The 14,848-nt window shown below is 39.0% G+C and overlaps 1 protein-coding gene and 1 non-coding gene across 3 annotated transcripts in view; one reads left to right on the top strand and one right to left on the bottom strand.

The window, feature by feature from the left end:
- TAFA1 (TAFA chemokine like family member 1) overlaps nucleotides 1-14,848 on the bottom strand; it is a 506,784-nt gene that overhangs the window by 29,685 nt on the left and 462,251 nt on the right. The gene's annotated exons all lie outside the window — the stretch shown is intronic.
- On the top strand, nucleotides 9,443-9,515 carry TRNAY-GUA. The gene has a single exon. It is a non-coding gene; the product is annotated as a tRNA-Tyr (tRNA).

The raw sequence follows: 14,848 nt of genomic DNA, 5'->3' as shown, positions 1-14,848 counted from the left end.
TAATTATGTTAATGACATTTATGACAACTGCATTTGCTAATAGTATTATTTTCACATTTGTTTTCATACTATTACTTCATGTTTAAATTTATCATAGCAAGAGGCTGAGCCTTATTTCCATATTTATTGCTACCCAGATATTTATACTATATGTTTATTTAAAAAACAGCAATGGGTGCAATCTTGAATGTGGAAAGCAAATGAAATACAATTGCAAAAAATCTAATGAGTTTTTTCCCCTTTCAGGGGCAAGGAAATGGCACGGTGGAGAGATGCATTTGCAGTTGAGTCTTCTTAATATACGCTCTGGAAAATCAATATGATAGATACCTGACCTTTCTCTTGTTCTTTGGAATAAGCAAGAACACACTAAAATCAAAAGGTGTAAAATCCTGAGGATTGCAACGAGCTGATTTACATCAGGGAGCAAATTTCTATTTACCTGATAGCCAAAGAAGAATAATACCTTGCAGATTTTTCCCCTTTACTCTTTTGTAGAGCTCGATAAATCTGTCACTTTCCTGCATTTTTATTTTTGTTTTATTCATATTTTCTCTTTACTATGTAAAATGATACAGTGGAAAGAACATTGACTTGGGTGTCAAAATTCCCTAGTGTGAGTCTACATTCTGTTGGTAATTAACTATGTCACCTTGTTTGACTCACTGAACTTTTTGAGTTTTCATTTCTTTTCCTAAGAAGTGAGTGAACTCTGAACTTTAGATGCTGCATAAAATCTGATAGTATCACATGGTAGTATTACACAGATGCCCTGAGACAGAAAAGTGGGACATGCAATGGTGCATGTGGTCAACCATGGGTGATTCTCTGGGTTAACAAGGAAGCTAGCTACTTTCCAGGAGACAAGAGGATTAAACTGCTTTCTCTTCATTATCCTTGACTTTTTGAGCAGAGGAAAGCTATCAAAAAGGACCATGTGTGTGTGTGTGTGTGTGTGTGTGTGTAAGCAATCACTTTGTCACCTGAAAGCCTCTTCCTCCAGAAATAGTGCAAAACACTGGGGATACAGGGATGTCCAAGGCACTGTCTGCTTTCTTCCTTTGAGTTCCTCCAAGTCTAGAGGGAGATACTCAGGTTGAGGGGCAATCGCAGTTTAGTGTAATAAGTTCTACAGCAGAGTAAGCACAGGGGAAGGGCACCAGACTCAGCCTTGGAGGGTGATCAAGGAAGATGTCTGTTAGGAGACAGTGATGCAAAGGAGGAAAGGATGGTGCACTGGAGGCAGAGGGATCATCTTTACAAATGTCTGAACATGAGGGGACGCATGGGGCAAGGAGGTGGGAACAGATCACTAAGGATCTTATAAGACATGACAATGGCATTAGATTTTATCCTGACTTGATGGGGAACCAGAGTTACATACAATGTGGGTTTTCCACTGGAGTCCAGAAAGGACATAAACTAGTTATAAAAACCCTCCGAAGACAGGCATCTCACAGCCCAGTTAGCGCTTCAGTTGAGCCTGGTGAGATCCTGAGCAGAAGATGTAGCTACAAACTCCAGATATAAAGAAACTGTGGGTTAGCAAATATGTGCTAAGTTGCTAGGTTTGTAATTTGTTATGCAGAAGTAGAAAAATAGTATAAGATCATGGAGATGAATTTCAAATATGACTCTTGAACTTGAAAAATGTGATTATAAGATTATATTATAAGGTTGTTAGTGTGATTATAAGGTGACGGGTTAGTTATATCAAAATGTCAGGAAAGGTGAGAGAACTTGTTAAAAGACAAAAGCAGAAGTCAGAAGAATATAGCTTGTGTCATATATAACTATCTCCCTGACAGAGGTTCTTAACTTTCTATGTTTGCTAAACACTAGGAATTTGGGTGGAACACCTGAAAGGATTAGATTTACTCTGTCTCCGCAGTTATCTCATTTTGCACTTGGGCATCCTCCCAAACCTTGTCACAGTTAGCGTTAGTCGCTCAGTCATGTCCAACTCTTTGCAACCCCATGGGCTGTAGCATGCCAGGCTCCTCTGTCCATGGAATTCTACTGGAGTGGGTTGCCCTTTCCTTCTCCATGTCACAGTTTGGGTACAGCCATTTGCTGCCTTGACTCTGCTCCCTCATATCCAGAGGAGGCGGCTCTCCCATGTTTCAGGAAACACATGCAGACCCTAAGTACCTGCTTATCAGAATGTCACACTTCTTATCTTCTAATACATGCAGCAAAATGCACTCTGTTCTTAGCATTCCACACAATCCATACATTACGCAATCTGACAGCCTTTTCTCGTAACTTTTTGTTTTGAGTAAATAGCCTCAGTTTTAGCAGGGGCAATTTTTATTTCTCCATCACATTTTGGTCCTTTAAGGGCTTGTGGTACACCTGTGCCCCATAGCACGAAGGTGAAAGCACTATCTCTCAGCCTTGCTAATAACACCTTTGGATAGATTTTACTGGCCATTGATATTTTGGTTGATAAAGTAGGGGGAAAATGTAAAGCTCATGAGCCAAAATGTTGAGGTTAGATGGCAAATTGTTAGTCAAGAGATAAGAAAAGGATCGGTAACCACCATTAGGACATGGTGGAGGATTCACTCTTCTTTTTAAAGAGACTGGGTCAGATGTGAGGACCCTGATAGATGGTGACATGAGAGAGACAGTGGCAGGCCTCCTGTGACTGTGCTTGTGGGACCAGATGAAACTAATCAAGTCAGCCCAAAGTCTCAATGGAAGACACTGCAGGACCGTGTGTCTGTCCTGCCTGGATCCTCGTTACATCCTAGTTAAGGTGTTCAGGAACACAACCTGAGTCCAGGGAGGTCCTCCTCAGGACAGAAGCAGACAAACAAAACTGCCTGCTCTATGGACAGTTTGTGTTTAGAGCCATTCAGCTTAGGGTGGCCGCAAAGGAGCCCCGCTAGTTTTCAGAACAAAGGCCTAGCAGGCAGTTTCTTTTTTGGTCAACCTAGTGAACTGGGCGAGGGATCTTTATGTTTGTAAAGATCATAAGAAAAATCTTTATGGAAAAATGCCTATAGCAGACAAAGAGGACAGAGAAACTCCATGGCTGGACTTACCATTAGACTAACATGTGGTTATTCATCTTTTCCTTGTCCCTTCACCACAGATTTATGCTTTAAAGACAGAACCATTCAAAAAGAAAGCAGTCAGAAAGTATGCACTAAGATTCAGTTTGCCGTGCACTGGATTAATTCTTTCTGTGATTATCAAGTTATCCAGATTATATGATGATGGTATAATGATGATGACCATAGCCACCGTGGTGGTGAACAGCATCATCTATTTACTTCATCATTCTTTCTGCATTGAGCACTTAGTTCAAATCCAAAAACAAATCCATCAGTGTTGTTTCACTGGCTTCCTTTCCAAAATATGTATTCAGAAAATGATGCCTCTTTCTGGGGAAATGCACACATAATAGCTTTTTGCCTGAAAGGCCTCCCTAGCAGGAATGATTCTTGTAATGATTTTTTTTTTTTAAATTATTAAGGTACAACTCACATCACTAAAACATACCACTTTAGCCATTTTCAAGTATTCAATTCAGTGGATTTTAGTGCATTCAAAATGCACAACTCTCACCACTATCTAGTTCAAGAATATTTTCAGATCCCCAAAGGAAACTATGTACCCATTAAACATCACTCCCCATGTCCCTCTCATCACAGCCCCTGACAACCATAGGCTTCCTCTGCACTTAGGATTTGCCTATCCTAGATACTTATATAAACAGAATTGTACGATATGTGGCCTTTTACATATGGCTCTTTCAAAAAATTTTTTCAAGTTCATCCACGCTTTCAAAATTCATCTATGTTGTAGCATGTATAGTATCTTACCTCTTTTTATGACTGAATAATATTTTTTTCCCCTATGTCTGTATCACATGTTGTTTATCTATTCATCTGTTGAGAGACATTTGGGTTATGTCCCAAGTGAAGTGAAGTAAAGTCGCTCAGTTGTGTCCGACTCTTTGCGACCCCTTGGACTGTAGCCTACCAGGCTCCACTGTCCATGGGATTTTCCAGGCAAGACTACTGGAGTGGGTTGCCATTTCCTTCTCCAGGGGATCTTCCCAACCTAGGGATCAAACCCGGGTCTCCCGCATTGTAGGCAGACCCTTTACAATCTGAGCCACCAGGGAAGTCCTTCTGGCTGTTGTGAATAATACTACTCAGAGCACTTATGTAAGGAAGTTGATTTGAATATGTATCTTCAATTCTTTGAGGCCTTAGAATAATTTTCAGGGTTGCTTTTGAGTCTTTGAATGTGGTCAAGACAAGTTTTGGCAACTATCCTTTTTTGCATGTTATTATTTCTAAGAGCATCAAGAAGGAGCTGTTTGACTCGGTAGATCGAAGGTAGCAGATGAGAATGTGTGTGGAGGAGTTACGGAGGAAGAAACATACAGAAAAAAGAGCTTGGGGCTGGGACTCTCTGAAGAAATAGAATTTCTCATTATCTGCTATATTGGTAGTGTTTGGGATTGTATCTACTTGCTTATGACTATTAGTCTGTCTATATTCATCTGTGTTCCCAGGAATAAATACATTCTGTTTCTATTCAATTACTCAATGTTTAGTAATCCACCAACTGTGTGAAATAATTAAAACTAATAATCACAAATCAAGACATTTGACGTAAGGTTCCATTAACAACTATTTTGTGTTTGATGACAGTCTTTGTTTCTGTGTGTTCTAAAGCATGGAAGACCTATATTTACTTTTCCTAGCAGACAATAAAAAGTGTAATCATAATACTTATCTGTAAAATGGAGTTAATAATAGGTTAGTTCTGAGGTTTAAGTAACTTAATGCTTCTAAATTAAAAGGTGTTGCCCTTAATGAGTCAATCATTAATATCATTATTATTATTCATTCACTACACAGTAGTAAAAGCAGTATTTTTAAAAGCAAATCAAACCATATTGTCCATTTGCTTAAAACCCTTTGATGTTTTTCCAGTTTATGGACTCAGGAAAGAATTCGCATGTCCTAAGGCCTCACCTGAATGATTTTACTTCTAATTTTCCAAATGTTTTTGGACTATTTTTCTTCTGGCTTATTCTCTCCAACCACGTTGGCTTTATTTCCTAGAACAGATCAAGATTTTCCTGCCTTGGGAACTTGGCACCTGCTTTTTCTTCTGCTGGGAATATTTATAGTCTACATTTCTCTTGGCTAACCACCCACTGTTCTTCTTGTGGAACTTAGCCTCAATGCCACTTTGTCGTAGAGGCCTTTTGCTAAAGGACATCCTCCATTATTAATCTCTATTTTTTCTCCCTTTTGCTGGAGTTAAATGATAGCCTAATGATAACCTGCAGTGATTTTATTTGATTACCCACTGACTACAGTTTGCTCATCCCTCCTTTCAAGTCTCTTGAAAGAATCAATATCTAGCTCAGTGTTTAGATATTCATGGTACATATTTATTAAATATTTTCTAAATAAATAAACTCTCCAAATAGTTTCTATTTTCATTTCTGGAAATGAGAGTTAGGGAAGCCTTAAGTATTTTATAATTATTTTATATCTTATCATGGTTGGGCTCATTAATTTCTTTATTAAAATAACATTTAAAAATTATTTATTCATTCCTTTGCATATTTTATTACTCTTCAATCCTCAAAGGATTTGAGATGACAATTTTTCAAGCCTGGATTCATTTAAGGCACATTTTGAGGTTTCAGTATTCATTTTTAAACAGTGTCAAGAAAACAGTATATTAAGAGGGAAAATCAAAATCCAAATTCTATACTAGATGTTTGAAGGAATTCAGCTTCCCATTCTCTTGAATAAGAAGAGTTTACATTACACCATGTTCTAAGAATGAGTTTCTTACAATAAAAAGAATAAGTTTCCCATTCTTTTGGTAGCTGGGTTACAAGTTCCTTTTGGAGAATCATCCCATAGCTACTTCCCATCTATTTGCTTAGGTGTGGGCCTGTGACTTCTTGGATAATCATAAATTCACAGTCTTCTGGTTACAGGGATTGCTTGAAGTAGGAATTGGCAATTTTTTTCCCTATGAAGGGCCAGATGGTAAATATTTTGATCTTTCAGGCTGCACAGTTTCTGTCCTTGTATCATGAAAGCAACCTAGACAACATGTAAAGAAATGGTCATGGCTGTCTTGTAATGAAACTGTATTAGCAACTCATGAGGGACAAGAGTCAGTCTGTGCATTGCAGTTTGCCAACCCCTGGCTATGGGTCTACAAGTACCAAAATTGTGAATAAGGGTTTAGAAAATTTTGTATCACTTTGATAGAGTAATTTTATGTATTTTGTAAGTATAATTCTTTTCCTTTCATTTTTATGCTAATTCATATTTAATTGTATTTTACAAAATTATTGGTCTATTACATACTGGATATTTAAAAAAAAATGATCAAAAGGTCCTCATGATGGGAAGTTCGAGAAGTACTGGCTTAGAACACAACATGGTGTAAGCTAAACTCATCAGCCTGATTCAAGGCAATCCAAGACTTGTAGGAAGAGATCCATTTTCCCCCTTGGCACTTAAACCTAGAAACTGTGAGCCTGCAGCTATTGGGCCACCTCAAAGAGTCAGGAAGGAAGGAAGGCAAGATATTGGAGCACACAACCAAGAGGTGGATAGAAATCAAACGTGATGACATTACTTGAGACCTTGATCAAGTCTGCAGCTTGGTACTGCTTATTTGTGTTTTGTCTGTTTCCCCAACTGATAAGTTTTACCACTGAAGTTTACTGTATGTAAGCCAATAAATCCCTGCTGCTGCTGCTAAGTCGCTTCAGTCATGGCCGACTCTGTGCGACCCCATAGACGGCAGCCCACCAAGCTCCTCCGTCCATGGGATTCTCCAGGCAAGAATACTGGAGTGGGGTGCCATTGCCTTCTCTGAATAAATCCCTCCTCCTCCTTAAAAAAAAAGCCATTTTTTCATGGAGTTTTTGGTCCCTTGTAACCAAGAGAATCTGACAAATATAAATTTGCTTACCGTTCACTTCCATTAACTAACTGTGAGACATTGGGGGAATCGCTTCCCTTACTCATATATTTATTTCCACAGCTATAAAAATAATGATGTTTTACCAAGTAAGACCTTAGTTCTTAAGTCATATCATTGCCAAAACATATTAAAAATGACATGAATAGTCATTACTGCTTCAATAAACAATACACTTAAAAATTAACATATAAAGGGTTTCCATAGAAAGTATTGCTCCAGATAATCATTATTCCTCTCAGTTTGGCCCTGACAAAATAAGTTCCTTAGTATACATGAAAATTCTGCATGGATCTCAAAAGATATTTTATACCCAGGCTGCTTAATGAGAGTTGGGAGAAAAGGTGTCTCTTTAATGATTTCCACAGTTCCATTTTAATCACATGAAGTTGACTATCTTGACTTCTACCAGGATAAAGGGGGAAAAATGTTGCAAAAGAGAAAATTTAATAACTTCTAGGCTCCAGCCAATACATGTCTTTGCTGGAGATAGGCTTTCAAGGTTCCAGTTCCAAGGAAGTGTTAAAGAACATCTCCTGTACTCATGAAAGTCCCTGAAGACCATTTAAAAAATTTAATTTATTTATTTCAATTGGAGGCTAATTACTTTACAATATTGTGGTGGTTTTTGCCATACATTGACATGCATCAGCCACGGGTGTACATGTGTCCCCCATCCTGAACCCCCTTCCATCTCCCTCCCCATCCCATCCCTCAGGGTTGTCTCAGGGCACCGGCTTTGAGTGCCCTGTTTCATGCATCAAACTTGGACTGGTCATCTATTTTACATATGGTAATATACATGTTTCAATGCTGTTGTCTCAAATCATCCCACCCACGCCTTCTCCCACAGAGTCCAAAAGTCTGTTCTTTATATCTGTGTCTCTTTTGCTGTCTCACATATAGGGTCATTGTTACCATCTTTCTAAATTCCATATGTGTGCATTAATATACTGTATTGGTGTTTTTCTTTCTGACTTACTTCACTCTATATAATAGGCTCCAGTTTCATCCATCACATTAGAACTGATTCAAATGCATTCTTTTTAATAGCTGAGTAATATTCCATTGTATGTATGTATCACAGCTTTCTTATCCATTTGTCTGCCGATGGGCATCTAGGTTGCTTCCATGTCCTGGCTATTGTAAACAGTGCTGAGATGAACATTGGGGTACATGCGTCTCTTTCAATTCTGGTTTCCTCAGTGTGTATGCCCAGCAGTGGGATTGCTGGGTCATATGGCAGTTCTATTTCCAGTTTTTTAAGGAATCTCCACACTGTTCTCCATAGTGGCTGTACTAGTTTGCATTCCCACCGACAGTGTAAGATGGTTCCCTTTTTTCCACACCCTCTCCAGCATTTATTGTTTGTAGACTTTTTGATAGCAGTCATTCTCACCTGCATGAGATGGTACTTCATTGTGGTTTTGATTTGCATTTCTCTGATAATGAGTGATGTTGAGCATCTTTTCATGTGTTTGTCAGCCATCTATATGTCTTCTTTGGAGAAATGTCTGTTTAGTTCTTTGGCCCATTTTTTGATTGGGTCATTTATTTTTCTGGAATTGAGCTGCATGAATTGTTTGTGTATTTTTGAGATTAATTCTTTCACTTGCTTAATTTGCTATTATTTTCTCCCATTCTGAAGGCTGTCTTTTCACCTTGCTTATAGTTTCCTTCATTGTGCAAAAGCTTTTACAGTTAATTAGGTCCCATTTGTTTATTTTTGCTTTTATTTCCATTACTCTGGGAGGTGGATCATAGAGGATCTTGCTGTGATTTTTGTCAGAGCGTTCTGCATATGTTCTCCTCTAGGAGTTTTATAGTTTCTGGTCTTACATTTAGATCTTTAATCCATTTTGAGTTTATTTTTGTGTATGGTGTTAGAAAGTGTTCTAGTTTCATTCTTTTACAGGTGGTTGACCAGTTTTCCTAGCACCACTTATTAAAGAGATTGTCTTTTCTCCATTGTATATTTTTACCTCCTTTGCCAAAGATAAGCTGTCCATAGGTGCATGGATTTACTATTGGGCCTTCTATTTTGTTCCATTGATCTGTCTATCTGTCTTTGTGATAGTACCATACTGTCTTGATGACTGTAGCTTTGTAGTGTAGTCTGAAGTCAGGCAGGTTGATTCCTTCAGTTCCATTCTTCTTTTGCAAGACCATTTCAAAGTTAATCATCCTAGCAGATGACCCACTAGAAACACACTCTACTTCAAATATTTCCTTCTACACGGGGGCTACTAAAATAAGTGGAGTTTCTCAGTCATGTCTGATTCTTTGCGACCCCATCGACTGTAGCTATCAGGCCCCTCAGTCCAAGGGATTTTCCAGGCAAGAATACTGGAGTGGGTTGCCATTCCCTTCTCCAGTGTATCTTCCCAACCTAGGGATCGAACACGGGTCTCCCACATTTTAGGCCGATGCTTTACTGTCTGAGCCATCAGGGAAGTTCCTGGTAGCTCAGTTGGTAAAGAATCTGCCTGTAATGCAGGAGACCCGGGTTCGATTCCTGGGTCAGGAAGATACCCTGGAGAAGGGAATGGCAACCCACTCCAGTATTCTTGCCTGGAGAATCCCATGGACGGAGGAGCCTGGCAGGCTACTGTCCATGGGGTTGCAAGAGTTGGACACGACTTAGCAACTAAACCACCACCACTAAAATAGTCTTCTTTCAAAACAAACAAACAAACAAAAAAAACACCAAAAAAACTTTGGGGGGGGGGCATTTTTATGATCCAGAATAGACTTTCAAAAAATCCTCTACTTAAACTGGCTTTTGAAAGAAAAATTTGTGTCTTCACGCCATCTTGCACTTCCAGTGACATTTTGGGCTCTGCAATTACCATGTTTTCAGTCACAAATATCCTTGGCCTTTTTGTTGTTGTTGTTATTTTTTATTAATAACAGACTCTGCTTTAAGGAGATACAACCTCTCATACCCACTTAGCCAAGTGTGCCTTTCTGATTTGATATTCATATTTTGCACAGCTCCAGCACTGTATTCAGCTCCCAGCACTCATTTCTCCCTGTGATTTCTAACCTAATACTTCTTGAGTATGAATATCTTTGAACATGGAGACATCCCAGTGCCTGCTTCGATAGATATGTGTGGAATGAATGATTACAAAATAATACTTATTATTGAAGATTCTCTTCATTCCAGGTGTGATTACAAATACTTTCCATACTTCTAATCCTCACTGGAACGCCATGAGGTAGACACTTAGTTCTTATGTCCATTTCACAGAAGAGGAAGCAGAGGCACAGAGAAGTGATTTTTTCCAAGGTCATGCAACAGTCAAAAATTGCTGAGTCAGGATTCAAATTCTGACTCAAAAATCTCTCAACCTTTTTATAATACCAGGGACTGAACTTCAAGCCACTCTTAGTGAACAGTCCACTTACTACCAAGCAAGGAATAGGTAATCAATGTCTCTGATAGGCGATGCTCCCTGGAGTAGCATCAGATCCAAGTGGATCCTTGGTGAAAATTCCATTAGTTGGCTACCAACTGGGGATAATTATCCAATGGCAGGTGATTCCTGAGTATTTTTCTCCATCCACACCACCACTTCCCAGTGTAAGCTATTATACTCTTCTTCCTGGGCTACATGTGTATCCTTCTAGCCCTTTCTATAAAAAACAGTCAGAGCCATTTAGACAAACAAATCCACCATTCTTTGTCACTTTCCTACTCCAAAACCCTCACTGTATTCTGTATATATTTAGTTAAAAGTCAAAAAGTCTACATTCTTCATCTGAGTGTAGAAAATCCTGCTGACTTTTCCAGACTCCTCTCAAGCTTTTTTCCCTGTATCCAGTCACGCTCAATCTACTTTCATTTCCTGGAGGAAACACACTCTTTCCCAGCTAAAGATATTTACTCTGGCTGCTTCTTTAGTTGGGCACACCAACACTCTGCGCTTCCAACCATCCAACTGTGTCATTGTGACCTGCTGTCACAGGTCTACTGATCTTTCCTTTTGGTCTCAGCTTGGCCAGAAAGGATTTTCTTGATATATTCCAGTCCCAGATCATACTAGAGTCCTCTAAGACACACCATCAAAGTCTTGCTTCTCTGCTTTTTAAACTCCCTTTATACTCTTATAATTATGCATTGAATATCTGTCTTCCTTTCTTGCCATATCTCCAGTACCAAAGATCTGTCATAGTGCCGATACTTCATACTTGTTGAGTGAATTAATGGACATATATTAAATAATTAAATTGTGTCACTTCTAGGAACCATTACCTTGGAGACAATAAAAGGTTTAAATATGTCTTAAAAGTGTGACTAGTTGGTAGAGCACTGGAATAGTTTACCCAGGAACACTGACAATTAAAAAAAACAGTCATATTATAATAATTGCTAATATATTCCAAGGATTTACTATGTAAAAGACATTTTTCCAAGAACTGTGAACAAACCGGTCATTTTTGTTTTTGATTTTCGTTGGCTTTTCCTTAAGACCAAATCAGAGGTCTCTCATTTTCCTCCTAAAAACTGGTAAGAAACAGCAATATCAATGGTAGTGACAGTGTTGCTAACAGTAAAGATGATGATGACAATAGTGTTGGTGATGGTATTTTACTACATGCTATATTCTTTATATGAAGGATAATCATATGTGGTTCCAAGGGTCACTTAATGAGACAGGTAATATTATTACCCACATCATAAAGATGAAGAACCTAGATAGAGAAGGGTTGAGTAACTGTCTATATTTATATAGATAAAACAGGCATAGTCCGGATTCACATCAACCCAGTCTTGACATTCATTTAGTAGCTGAAAACAGCAATATGCTATTTCCATTTTGGGGGTTAATAGGCTCTGCTGTGTGGCTCTTGCTTAGTGTCTCTCCCGAGGCTGTAGTCAGTTGGGATCTTTAGTCATTTAAAGTGTTCACTAGTCTTGGCATCAAAGATGGCTTACTTGGACAGCTGGCAGCTGATGCTGCTGTTGGCTGGGAATGCTTTTGAGACTGCTGACTGGAGGGCCTACACGTGACCTCTCCATGTGGCTTGGACTTCCCACAGCACTGAAGCTGGGTTTTGATAGGGATCATTCCAACAGGGGTAATTCCACAATATCAGGGGCAACTGCAAGGCTTCTTAGGAGCTAGAGTTATATGTTTAGAACATGACTATTCTCACATTCTATTGGCCCAGCAAACACCAAGGAAATCCCAGGATGAAGGGAAAGGAGTTACACTTAATGTCTGGACATGCAGAGCAGCACACATACACACGGGGGAAGAAATTGATGAAGACCATCTTGAAAACTATCTTCCTTAAGATACTATGTTGTTTCATAATTTGTTTACACCGGCACTGATACTCTTTAATGCTGATCATGGTGGATAAAAGGTAAGCCTTGCTACCCTCCTTCCAGGTCCCAAAGGATAACAACTTCAAGCATTCTTCACACAAACCATAGACACAGTGGTATTTGATTTGAGAAGGTCTGTTTGTCTTTTTTTTTTTTCTCTCTTGCTTGAGGGAAAGAAGTTTCACTATCATTCTATTTCAAGAAGCAAGTGGGAAAATCCTGCAGAATAAACAGGAGCCCTTCAAAGGATGCCTCTTAAATCACTGTCCATGGAGATCACTTTTCCCTTTAAGCCTGTGAAGAAAGTTTGGCGTTTCCTAACTCGCTTTGATGTAAATTCCTTTCTCAGTTTCCTTTCTTTTTTGGTCCACATGGGAGCCAAGGGAGCATGTGTCTCTCTGAACCCTCACAATCAACCCTGAGTTGCTTTAGATATCTGTCCTCCGGCACTGCCTGCAGCAGTGTGGACTCTGGATGGAACTGAAAGTGTGCCCCCCAAGCCAAAATAATTCAGAATGGCAGCTGGTGAGCTGAAAATTCTGTGAAAGCAATAAATGACAAGTTGCTACATACACCTCATATACATTTTGGTGTAACTTAAAACTACTAATTGTACAATTATTTGCCAACTTAAAAATGTAAAGCTGGGGACATTTCTCAAAATAAGAGTCCAGATTTTGAGGTTCCAAGTAGTCATTCTTGCATAAACTACATTTATTAAGCATCAGGCTTGATGCCATTTTTGTTTTCTTTCAAGTAAAATGAGAATTTAAGGGAGAACACAGAATACTTCCAAATTTCTAAATGATTTTTCCTATGTACAAAAGGGTAATGTTTCTCTTTGATGGAATTTTTCCAAATATTAAATTATGTATTTTATATAAAATTGAATCACATATTTCAATAGCAAATATAACAGGCATGAAAGGTTTTGAAAACACTGACTCTTGGTAAGTATACAATTCAACAGGTGAGAACAGCAAATACTCAGGGGAGCTAGAAAGTGACCTAATAGAAGACTCACTGCATTGCTGGTCTCCACTGGGATATTTTTACAGAGGGGAGGGACAGTCTCCATTCATCTTGTGTTTGGATTAGAGGTCAGTTAAGAGAGCTTCTGGTGTGTTTCTTTGTTTTCCACTGTGGCTGTGACTTAGCCCCATGGAAAATCACATTGTCCACAATCTAGAGGAGAATCAGCATGACCTTTGCCAAGTCTTATGAAATCTAGGCCTCGTTTAAATAAATGTTATCATTTTTAATAGCATGTTCCATGTGCCAGGCCCTATATAGCTGTTTCACGTGGTTTATCTAATTTTATCCTCCCAAAACCCCTATGAGATAGTGCACCAATTAGAAATTGCATTAAGTTCCTTAATTGCATTAAGTTGCATTAGTGCAAAAATAACAGGGGCTTAAAAAGAAATTTGATTTCTTCTAAGGAAGATAACTTAAAAGGTAAACAGGCCTGGGCTTGGAATTAGGAATTCATTCATCATGTGTGACTTCCATTTTCAAAATTAATGCATGATCCAAGATGACCACTAGAGTCTTCACATCTGATTTGTGGCAGCAAATGGTAGAAGGGAGGAAAGTTCTCTAGAAGCACTATCTAAGATCTAGAACTTATACTGCAAAAGCCACACTTGTCTGTGATGGGAGCCTGGGGTGCATTTTTAGCTGTGCAATTTAATACTCAATTTGAATCTGGGCTCTTCTACAAAGCAGGAAGAGAATGGATACTGGTCCTCAACTATTAGACAAGGACCCAGCTAGTTCTTTTTACCATCTCTATCGTACAGAGAAGGGAACTGAGGCTTATCAAGGTTTAGATCTTGATCACAAAGGTAGTTAGTGAAAGCCTAAAATTTTTACCAGGCGAGGTGTTACATTTACTCATTACCGTCAACCCTGTAGTTGATACTATTGGCTCTAATTTTCAGGAAACGGACTTAAAGAGGTTAAGCTCACAAACGAATGCATGGCAAATAAGATCATATGTGGAATCTGGTTTGCCAGATCCCAAACGGGGATCTCTAAACTATTCTACCACACTAATACCATTGCATGTTTTAGGAAAGAGTCAACATAGATTCCTGGCACCATCTCATCCCTCTACACTAAGTCCCCAGGGGATGTTGCTCATTGAATGAAAATACCAGGTATCGTCAGTCGTGTCTGACTCTCTGCGACACCATGGACTGTAGCCTGCCAGGCTCCTCTGTCCATGGGATTCTCCAGGCAAGAATATTGAAGTGGGTTGCTATGCCATCCTCCAGGAGCTCTTCCTGGCCTAGGGATTGAACCCACATCTCTTACATTTGTTGCACTGGCAGGCAAGTTCTTTACCACTAGTGCCACCTGGGAAGCCCATTTACAATATATGACTAGATACGGTTCATTACCCTTAAATCTGCTTTCATTCTTTCTAATCATGGCAAATAGATGGGAAACAGTGGCTGACTTTATTTTTGGGGGCTCTAAAATCACTATAGTTGGTGATTGAAGCCATGAAATTAAAAG

This window comes from Cervus canadensis, chromosome 22, assembly GCF_019320065.1.
Source record: "Cervus canadensis isolate Bull #8, Minnesota chromosome 22, ASM1932006v1, whole genome shotgun sequence".
Taxonomy (NCBI): domain Eukaryota; kingdom Metazoa; phylum Chordata; class Mammalia; order Artiodactyla; family Cervidae; genus Cervus; species Cervus canadensis.
Note: the sequence above shows the minus strand (reverse complement) of the source record. Positions and strands in the feature narration are given on the sequence as shown.